General features: G+C 42.4%; 1 pseudogene; it reads left to right on the forward strand.

The window, feature by feature from the left end:
• The first annotated feature begins 7,867 nt into the window (after window positions 1-7,867).
• Window positions 7,868-9,924, forward strand: LOC102405818 (annotated as a pseudogene).
• The last annotated feature ends 924 nt before the right edge of the window (window positions 9,925-10,848 follow it).

The raw sequence follows: 10,848 nt of genomic DNA on the forward strand, positions 1-10,848 counted from the left end.
ATCATCGAAAAAGCAAGAGAGTTCCAGAAAAACATCTATTTCTGCTTTATGGACTATGACAAAGCCTTTTGTGTGGACCCTATTGTGTGGATCACAATAAACTGTGGAAAATTCTTAAAGAGATGGGCATACCAGACCACCTGACCTGCCTCTTGAGAAATCTGTGCGCAGGTCAGGAACAACAGTTAAAACTGGACATAGAACAACAGATTGGTTCCAAATAGGGAAAGGAGTCCGTCAAGGCTGTATATTGTCACCCTGCTTATTTAACTTATATGCAGAGTACATCATGAGAAACACTGGACTGGAAGAAACACAAGCTGGAATCAAGATTGCTGGGAGAAATATCAATCACCTCAGATATGCAGATGATACCACTCTTATGGCAGAAAGTGAAGAGGAACTAAAGAGCCTCTTGATGAAAGTGAAAGAGGAGAGTGAAAAAGTTGGCTTAAAGCTCAACATTCAGAAAACTAAGATCATGGCATCCGGTCCCATCACTTCATGGCAAATAGATGGGGAAACAGGGGAAATAGTGGCTGACTTTTTTTTTTCTGGGCTCCAAAATCACTGCAGATGGTGATTGGAGCCATGAAATTAAAAGACACTTACTCCTTGGAAGGAAAGTTATGACCCACCTCAACAGCATATTAAAAAGCAGAGACATTACTTTGCCAACAAAGGTCCTTCTAGTCAAGGCTATGGTTTTTCCAGTAGTGAAGTATGGATGTGAGAGTTGGACTATTAAGAAAGCTGAGTGCCGAAGAATTGATGCTTTTCAACTGTGGTGTTGGAGAAGTCTCTTGAGAGTCCCTTGGACTGCAAGGAGATCCAACCAGTCCATCCTAAAGGAGATCAGTCCTGAGTATTCACTGGAAGGACTGATGTTGAAGCTGAAACTCCAATACTTTGGCCCCCTGATGCGAAGAGTTGACTCATTGGAAAAGACTCTGATGCTGGGAAAGATTGAGGGCAGGAGCAGAAGGGGATGTCAGAGGATGAGATGGTTGGATGGCATCACCGACTCAATGGGCATGAATTTGGGTAAACTCCGGGAGTTGGTGATGCACAGGGAGGCCTGGCATGCTGCAGTTCATGGGGTCACAAAGAGTAGGACATGACTGAGAGACTTAACTGAACTGAACTGATTCAACTCATCCATATTGATAACATTATTATTATCCCATGTCCATAATAATAATAATACCTTTGAAAGTCATAGGTATCTGAACTTCAGTTCTGTCATCTGCAAGATGGCTGAATAGTTTCATTCAGATGGTCTCACATTCATCTAATTCATTTTGATATACTGAGTTTCTTGTCTCAGATTGAATCTCCTTGTTAACTTGGACAAAGTTAAGCCTTTGAGTGGGGCTTCCCTGGTAACTCAGCTGGTAAAGAATCTGCCTGCCATGCAGGAGGCCTCGGTTTGATTCCTGGGTTGGAAGGACCCCCTGGAGAAGGCATAGGCTACCAACTCCAGTATTCTTGGGCTTCCCTGCTGGGTCAGATGGTAAAGAATCCACCTGCAATGAGTGAGACCTGGGTTCGATCCCTGGGTTGGGAAGATCCCCTGGAGGAGGGCATGGCCACTCATTCCAGTATTTTTGCCTGGAGAATCCCTATGGACAGAGGAGCCTGGCAGGCTAAAAAAGGATCAAACAAGACTGAGTGACTAAGCACAGCACAGCAAACCTTTGAGTAGTTTTGAAAACAGGAATGATTTAAGGAGCCAAATTGTCAATACAGTCAGGCAACTTGGAACTTCTTGAATAGATGACATCTTCAGCCAGAACTGGCATCCAGCAGGTGGCGCTATGCCATTATCATGAGCCCAACCAGCCCTCAAGAGGGACACTTCTCTCTGTCAGCAATCTTAATCAAGGGCAGCAATCAACACGGTCATACTTTGTTTCTTTATGATTACAAGATGAACTTGATACTTTCTGATTTGAATAATTACACTCTATTTAATTCTTCTCCCTGCAGTCAGGTGGAAAAAAGCTGAAAAGGGCTTTTGCTAATTCTAAAACTTGACTAAATAGCAGGGGGTAGAGAACACATATGGAGAAGGCGATGGCACCCCACTCCAGTACTCTTGCCTGGAAAATCCCACGGACGGAGGAGCCTGGTAGGCTGCAGTCCATGGGGTCACTAAGAGTGCGACACGACTGAGCGACTTCACTTTCACTTTCCACTTTCATGCAGAAGGAAACGGCAACCCACTCCAGTGTTCTTGCCTGGAGAATCCCAGGGACGGGGGAGCCTGGTGGGCTGCCGTCTATGAGGTCGCACAGAGTCGAACACGACTGAAGCGACTTAGCAGCAGCAGCAGCAGAGAACACATAATGGAATTATGTGGACAGAAAGAGGATCAAATCCCACCCACTGGACACAGGTTCTATGCTTGGGTCAGGAAGATTCCCCTGGGGAAGGGAACGGCAACCCATTCCAGTGTTCTTGCCTGAAGAATCCTATGGACAGAGGAGCCTGGTGGGCTACAGTCCAAGGGATCAAAAAGAGTCAGACACAACTGAGTGATTTTCACTTTCTATAGTATAGTCAATAGTATGGACTATGGAATAGAATATAAATATATTTATAAATCGTTATGACTTCAAGGCATATAATAGCAGGAGACCCAGGATTTGGGAGCAAAGGGAAGAGTTAAGTTCTGGGGTTCTTGTTAACTCATTGATAGAGACAATGAGATCTGTAGAAGATGGGTCTGGTCCCACTCTATGTAACCCCACTGATCCATGCTGATGGGATTAGAAGTCATCTCCCTTATACTGGGGTTTGTTCTTGACACCTGTTAGAAGATTAAACTGAAACACCAGTGCTGTCTTGAGGTCTGATAATGGAATTGAAGTGTTTCAGGAAGCCACATGTCACTCTCTGCATGGCAGGGTCTGCTCAAATGTGAAGATGCGTATAGTGGTCCTAGATGAGGTCCTCCTCAGAAAAATCCTGTTTGTTTTCCTTCCGGAATTCTTATTATTTGGATGTTGGGTCCTCCTGGAATGATCTCCTAATTTTCTTGCCTTTTTTTCTACATTTTCTTTTCTGGCCAGTTCTACCTGTTCTTTCTGAAAGATTTCCTCATGTTTATATTTTTTACATTTGTATGGATAACAGGAGTGACATTTAATAACTTTTTCTCTTAAAAAGAAAGAGCATCTAGTGGTTGTATTATTAGTGCAAGATTTTCTTTTTTTCTCCCAGAGAATATTATCATTTCTTTCATGCTTTCTTTTCCACAAATTAGCTCTCTCTCTCTCTTTTTCAAATCTTTCTTTTTTTTTTCAGGTACTAAGATACAAATTATCATCTGTGTGTTCTGGAGAAAGAGCTTGTCAATTGATGGACCTAACCGAAGGAGACTGAGTAAGGACCCAAATGTTTTGCTGGACTTCTGTCAAAAAATTAATCCATATAGATATTTTCTTTAGGCATTTGATTTTTCCAAAGAAAAATATATTTCAGGGTCCTTAGGAAGAGAAATGAAGAAGGCAATGGCACCCCACTCCAGTACTCTCGCCTAGAAAATCCCATGGATGGAGGAGCCTGGTGGGCTGCAGTCCATGGGGTCGCTAAGTCAGACATGGCTAAGCGACTTCACTTTCACTTTTCACTTTCATTCATTGGAGAAAGAAATGGCACCCCACTCCAGTGTTCCTGCCTGGAGAATCCCAGGGATGGGGGAGCCTGGTGGGCTGCTGTCTATGGGGTCGCACAGAGTCAGACATGACTGAAGCGACTTAGCAGCAGCAGGAAGAAAAATAGTGAAAGAGATCTAAAGTATATGCACTTCAATGTAATTCCTGTTTTTAATAAGAAAGGTTAGTCCCTATCCTTTATTGTGTCCTTTTTCTCTCTAGTTCTATTTATGCAGAGAAGAAACTTTCCGTCTTTATGAGAGAGGTAATAGTTGTCTATTAGAACAGGTGAAAAAAAAAAAGAAACTTCATTGAAGAAATCTATGCATTTCTTAAGGAAATGTGTAATAAGCATCCTAGTTTTTGCCCCATCCTCTACCACATCCTGAGGTTTATGGAGTTTCTAACTCCTTAGCCCTTAAGAGCTCTGCCCTGTAAATTATCTTGCTGCTAAATTACATTGCCTTTTCCTGGCCGTGGATTCCAGCTTTCTCAGTTCTGTGAAGCCTTTTACTGCTAATACATCTGCTTCCCCAATTTTTATTTTCTATTTTATTTATTTAAAAGAAAAATGCTTGAAGTCTAATTGCTTTACAAGGTTGTGTCAGTTTCTGCTGTACAATGAAGTCGATCAGCTCTATGCATACATATATCCGCTCCCTCTCACCACCCACCATCCCACCCTTCTAAGTCATCACAGAGCACCGAGCTGAGCTCCCTGTGCTACACCACAGATTCTCACTGGCTAGCTATTTTACATCAGTAGTGTATTTATGTCAAATCTAATCTCCCAGTTCAGCCCACCCCTCTTCTCCCCGCTACACCCCCACCCCGCACTCCCGTGTTCACATGTCGGTTCTCTAGTCTGTATTCCCAACCTCGAAAAATGTACTGTTCTTTTTTACATGCTCTCTTCTCCTGTGCTTTTTGATTTGTGGTGCATTTATTTTTATAACTGTACTATTGTTTTTAATGGGATATTTGAATAAGGCAACGATCTGCGCATGTGTTTACATTGCCTTTTTTCTCATATTCCCTTTGCCTGGTAACAAGTAGAATCTGGATTGTAATATGAATACCCTTCTTAGGGCTTCTGTGGGAGTGAGTGAGCCCTGGAGATAATGTTCATTTGGCCATATCACTGTGATGATGCATTTGCCACTGCTCTGGAGACCACAAATAAAACCAAGAAGGTAATTCTGTGGATTTTGCAGTTCTCGCCAAGGAAAGGTGATTGATAGCCCTGTCCTACTGAATCCTGTGTATAAATGTCATTATCATTATCGACATTTTACAGGATTGCCAGCTGAACTTCACATAGGATAATTTAACAAGGTTGCTAATGGAGAAACACACATTTGTCCCAGGTCTCTTTGAACCCAGAGACCATCTTCTTCACATGATATATCATCCTTGACAACCTCAAACTACCCTTCATTACCTACTTAGGAGAAATTGTCTGAAATACATTATAATTGAGTGAATTTACCTGAAATTATAATTACTATCATTTTGTGTCCTGAGTTTCCTGCACTATGTTTAGCATAAAGCAGTCTTATAAAGTTGGAGAAGGACATGGCAACCCACTCCAGTATTCTTACCTGGAGAATCCTGTGGATGGAGGAGCCTGGTGGTCTGCTGTTCACAGGGTCACACACAGTTGGACATGACTGAAGCAACTTAGCATTCATGCATGCATTGGAGAAGGAAATGGTAGCCCACTCCAGTATTCTTGCCTGGAGAATCCCAGGAATGGAGGAGCCTGGTGGGCTGCCGTCTATGGGGTCACACAGACTCAGACACAATTGAAGTGACTTAGCAGCAGCAGCAGTCTTATAAAATAGTATAAAAATTATTCAATATCTGTATTAAATACCATATAATATTAAAGTATAGGGGGCTTCCCTGGTGGCTTGGATGGTAGAGTACGCCTGCAATGCAGAAGACCAGGGCTCAATCCCTGGGTCGGGAAGATCCCCTGGAGAAGGGAATGACAACCCACTCCAGTACTCTTGCCTGGAGAATCCCATAGACAGAGGAGCCTGAGGGGCTATAGTCCACGGGGTCTGAGTCATACACAACTGATAGAGGGTTTAATATTAAAGTGTTGTGGGAAATCACACTAATGATTTTTAAACTTCCTAGGCACCACTATCCTAACGAGCCCCAGGTTAGCGATTTGTGAACTGTTTCCTGAGGTGTGCTTTAGGCACTTGGTAATGGGGATAGGAATGGACAGAGTAAGGAAAGAACATGAGAATATGGACCACATGCTTATTTTATGCCTATTCATCATATCCCAAGACAACATCCTCAGTTCACTTCCGGCTGAGAGACTGAAAATAAATATAAAATAATAGAAGACAATTCCCATCCTCAAAAGAAGTAGACTACCTTAAAACCAATGTAAGTACTTGAAACATTTGCAAGTGAATTTCATGCCTGCAAAGCAGGAGACCTGGGTTCGATCCCTGGGTTGGGAAGATCCCCTGGATAAGGGAAAGTCTACCCACTCTAGTATTCTGGCCTGGAGAATTCCATGGACTCTACAGTCTATGGGGTCGCAAAGAGTTGGACACGACTGAGATACTTTCACTTTCACTTTTCACACCAGAGGCAAGACAGATGTGGTGCCATAATTCAGCAGATGAGAGGAAGAATCTTTGAGGAGATGGTGATTACTCCATCTACAAATTGGATTTACATGCTTGTATATTCTCATAGCGCCTCTCCATCAAATCTATCACACCCTAAATGGCATTACAAAAATAAATTCTATTTTTCTAATGAGTTTTCATGTTTCTCTCTTTTGTTTACTGCAAACATGGGTTTCTCATCAGTGAGGGCAACACACTTGTTCTTTAAAGTAAATTTGAATTGAAATTCCAGAAGAAAAGTGGGTGGCAAATGCCTGGCAAGGTAAATAATTTGATGAGACATTAAAGATAATGAAACTTCAGCCACTTTCACTGGACCTTGAAAGTTTAATTCTACCCAGAAGTATTGGAGAAAGAAAATGAGGCAGCATCAGTTAAAATTGCAAAATTAATCCTTGCAAAAGCAAAAAGTAGGATGATTTACTAATGGAAGTTCTCATTTGTGAGCCAGTGATAGCAATTTTTTTTTTTAATATAATAGCTAGAATCTGGATTGTGATCTATTTTTACCATTTCTGTCCGGCTTTTGTTTTCAATGTTTAAAGAATGTACAGAAGGGCCATCGTCACCTTGCCAGAGGCAATTACAGGGCAGGCTGTCTTTCACTTCAGTCTCGAGTGCTAGCTGGCAGCCAAGCTTAAGCACTTAGGGATCATTGGCTGCCATCGATGGTGCTTAGGGTCCTCCGGGCTCGTTTGCGCCACTCTCTCGCCACACACTCCGCCATCATAAGCCGCCATTATGGTAGAGCTCGCAGTTCAGTTCAGTTCAGTTCAGTCAGTCAGTCGTGTCCGACTTTTTGCAACCCCATGAACCATAGTACGCCAGACCTCCCTGCCCATCACTAACTCCTGGAGTCCACCCAAACCCATGTCCATTGTGTCAGTGATGCCATCCAACCATCTCATCCTCTGTCGTCTCCTTCTCCTCCTGCCCTCAATCTTTCCCAGCATCAAGGTCTTTTCATATGAGTCAGCTCTCCGCATTAGGTGGCCAAAGTATTGGAGTTTCAGCTTCAACATCAGTCCTTCCAATGAACACCCAGGACTGATCTCCTTTAGGATGGACTGGTTGGATCTCCTTGCAGTTCAAGGGACTCTCAAGAGTCTTATCCAACACCACAGTTCAAAAGCATCAATTCTTTGGTACTCAGCCTTCTTCACAGTCCAACTCTCACATCTATACATGACCACTGGAAAAACCATAGCCTTGACTAGATGGGCTTTTGTTGGCAAAGTAATGTCTCTGCTTTTTGTTTCAACAGCAAACTGGTAAAAATAATATTATTCCTAGAATGGCAATTTTGAGTAGTAAATCAAATCAAATAATATAACATGCTTTACCTAGTGCCAAATTATGTACATATTAATGCTGTCTAGGTGGGTCATAACTTTCCTTCCAAGGAGCAAGTTTCTTTTAATTTCATGGCTGCAGTCACCATCTGCAGTGATTTTGGAGCCCAGAAAAATAAAGTCAGCCACTGTTTCCACTGTTTCCTTATGTATTTGCCATGAAGTGATGGGACCGGATGCCATGATCTTAGTTTTCTGAATGCTGAGCTTTAAGCTTGCAAAGGCTGGTAAAAATCAAGGTGACTCCAAGAAAATGGCTCCTCCCCGAAGAAGACAGTAAAGATGAGCAAACGTCAGAAGATCAATAGGATGAGAGAAGTGGAGAAGAGGTTGTTATACCTCAAAAAAAAAAAAAAAAAAAAAGGCAAGAAGGCTACCACAACTCCAGCAAAGAAGATGATGGCTTCCCCAACAAAAAAAGTTTGCAGTTGCCTCACGGGCAAAGAAAGCAGTTGTCACCCCTGGCAAAAAAAGGCAGTGGCTATGCTAGCCAAGAAGACAGTTACACCTGCCAAAGCAGTAGTAATGCCTGCCAAAAAAGGGAGCCACCCCAAGCAAAGCTTTGGTAGCAACCGCTGGTAAGAAGGGAGCAGCTGCTCCAGCCAAGGGAGCAAAGAATGGCAAGAATGCCAAGAAAGAAGACAGTGATGAGGAAGATGAAGATGACAGTGAAGAGGAAGACAAAGATGATGAAGAAGAGGATGAGCCAGCACTGAGGAAAGCAGCTGCTTTTGGTGCTGCTCCTGCCACAGATGATGAGGATGAGGAGGAGGAGGAGGGTGACTCTGAAGAAGAACCTATAGAGATTGTATCAGCCAAAGGAAAGAAAGCTCCAGCAAAAGCTGTTCCTGTGAAGGCCAAGAGCACTGCTGAAGATGAAGATGAAGAGGAGGAGGAAGAGGATGACAATGATGAAGAGGAGGAGGAAGATGAGGAGGAAGAGGAAGAAGAGCCTGTCAAAGAAGCACCTGAAAAGGAAAGAAGGAAATGGCCAAAAAAAAGCAGCTCCTGAAGCCAAGAAACAAAAAGTAGAAGGCACAGAACCAACTACGTCTTTCAATCTCTTTGTTGGAAACCTGAACTTCAATAAATCTGCTCTTGAAAACAGGTATCAGTGACCTTTTTGCTAAAAATGATCTTGCTGTTGCCGATGTCAGAATTGGTGTGTCTAGGAAATTTGGCTATGTGGATTTTGAATCTGCTGAAGACCTGGAAAAAACCTTGGAACTCACTAGTTTTAAAGTCTTTGGCAACAAAATTAAACTAGGAAAACCAAAGGGAAAAGACAGTAAGAAAAATTGCAATGCGAGAACACTTTTGGCTAAAAATCTGCCTTGCAAAGTTACTCAGGATGATTTAAAAGAAGTGTTTGAAGATGCTGTGGAGATCAGATTAGTCAGCAAGGGTGGAAAGAGTAAAGGAATTGCTTATATTGAATTTAAGACAGAAGCTGATGAGAAAAAAAACTTGGAAGAAAAGCGGGGAACAGAGATAGATGGGCGATCCATTTTCTCTGTCCTACACTGGAGAGAAAGGTCAAAGTCAAGACCATAGAGGTGGAAAGAATCACACTTGGAGTGGTGAATTAAAAACCCTGGTTTTAAGCAACCTCTCCTAAAGTGCAATGGAAGAAACTCTTTAGGAAGTATTTGAGAGGGCAACTCATATCAAGATGCCGCAGAATCAGAATAGCAAATCTAAAGGGTATGCATTTATAGAATTTGCTTCATTTGAAGATGTAAAAGAAGCTTTAAATTCATGTAATAAAAGGGAAATTGAGGGCAGAGCCAGAAGACTGGAGTTGCAAGAACCCAGGGGATCACTGAATCTAAGAAGCCAGCCATCAAAAATTGTTTGTCAAAGGTCACTCTGAGGATACCACAGAAGAGACGTTAGTCATTTGATGGCTCTATTTGAGCCAGGATAGTCACTGAGAGACTGGATCCTCCAAAGGGTTTGGTTTTGTAGACTTCAACAGTGAGGAAGATAGACAATGCTGCCAAGGAGACCATGAAAGATGGTGAAATTGATGGAAGCAAAGTCACTTTGGACTGGGCCAAACCTAAGGGTGAAGACGGCTTTGGTGGCCAAGGAGGAGGCAGAGGTGGCTTTGGAGGCCGAGGTGGTGGCAGAGGTGGCAGAGGCAGAGTTGGTGACAGAGGCCAGGGAGGCTTTGAAGTCTGAGGAGGCTTCCGAGGAGGCAGAGGAGGAGGAGGCAACCACAAGCCACAAGGAAAGAAAATGAAGTTTGAATAATTTCTTCTGTCTCTCCCTCTTCCATTTGAAACAAAGGACTTGGGTTTTTACTCTGTTACCTGATCAATGACAGAGCCTTCTGAGGACATTCCAAGATAGTATACAGCCCTGTGGGCTACTTGGAAATCCATATAGATAACATTTCAAGGGAGATAACCCTGTTGGTGTTGACTGGATATTCGTATAAATTTTTTAGAGGTGAGTGAAAGAGCTAACCCTTATCTGTAAATTTTGAACTTATATTGTTTCTTCCCGTATACAAAGCCATTTTTTTCCTATGGAGTTTTTTGTTTTTTCCATTGGGGGGTTGTAAAGGAAAGCAGAATGTTTTATTGATTTTTGCTTCAGCAATTTTGGGACAAATTAAAAGTCCTAGAACTCTGGGGAAAAAAAAGAAGAAGAATGTACAGAAGGAACTCACTTCAAACATGATTGGTGCATGACGGAACTTTATCTCCACCTCCCCTGCCTCTTATCCATTTGTTGTGATTCAGTCACTAAGTCGTGTCTGACTCCTTGCAACCCCATGGACTACAGCATGCCAGGATTCCCTCTCCTTCGCTGTCTCCCAGAGTTTGCTTAAACTCAGGTCCATTGTGTCAGTGATGTATTAACCATCTCATCCTCTGTTACCCCTTCTTCTCCTGCCCTCAATCTTTCCCAGCATCAGGGTCTTATCCTTTAGCCTAGTGGTAATAAAGATCACAGAGTTGCTCGAAGAGAACCAGCGGCCATGTTTCTATAATGCTCCTTTTTGTCTTTGCTTCTCTTTCTTATTTTCACAATACTGTAAACTTTATCTCAGAGAATTGCTTGAAAAATGTTTTAAATGCACAAAGGTAAAGATACTTTTTCCCCATCACCACATATCATGGTGAGTACATAATTTGGCACTAGGTAAAGCATGTTATATTATTTGATTTG

This window comes from Bubalus bubalis, chromosome 10 (assembly GCF_019923935.1).
Source record: "Bubalus bubalis isolate 160015118507 breed Murrah chromosome 10, NDDB_SH_1, whole genome shotgun sequence".
Taxonomy (NCBI): Eukaryota; Metazoa; Chordata; class Mammalia; order Artiodactyla; family Bovidae; genus Bubalus; species Bubalus bubalis.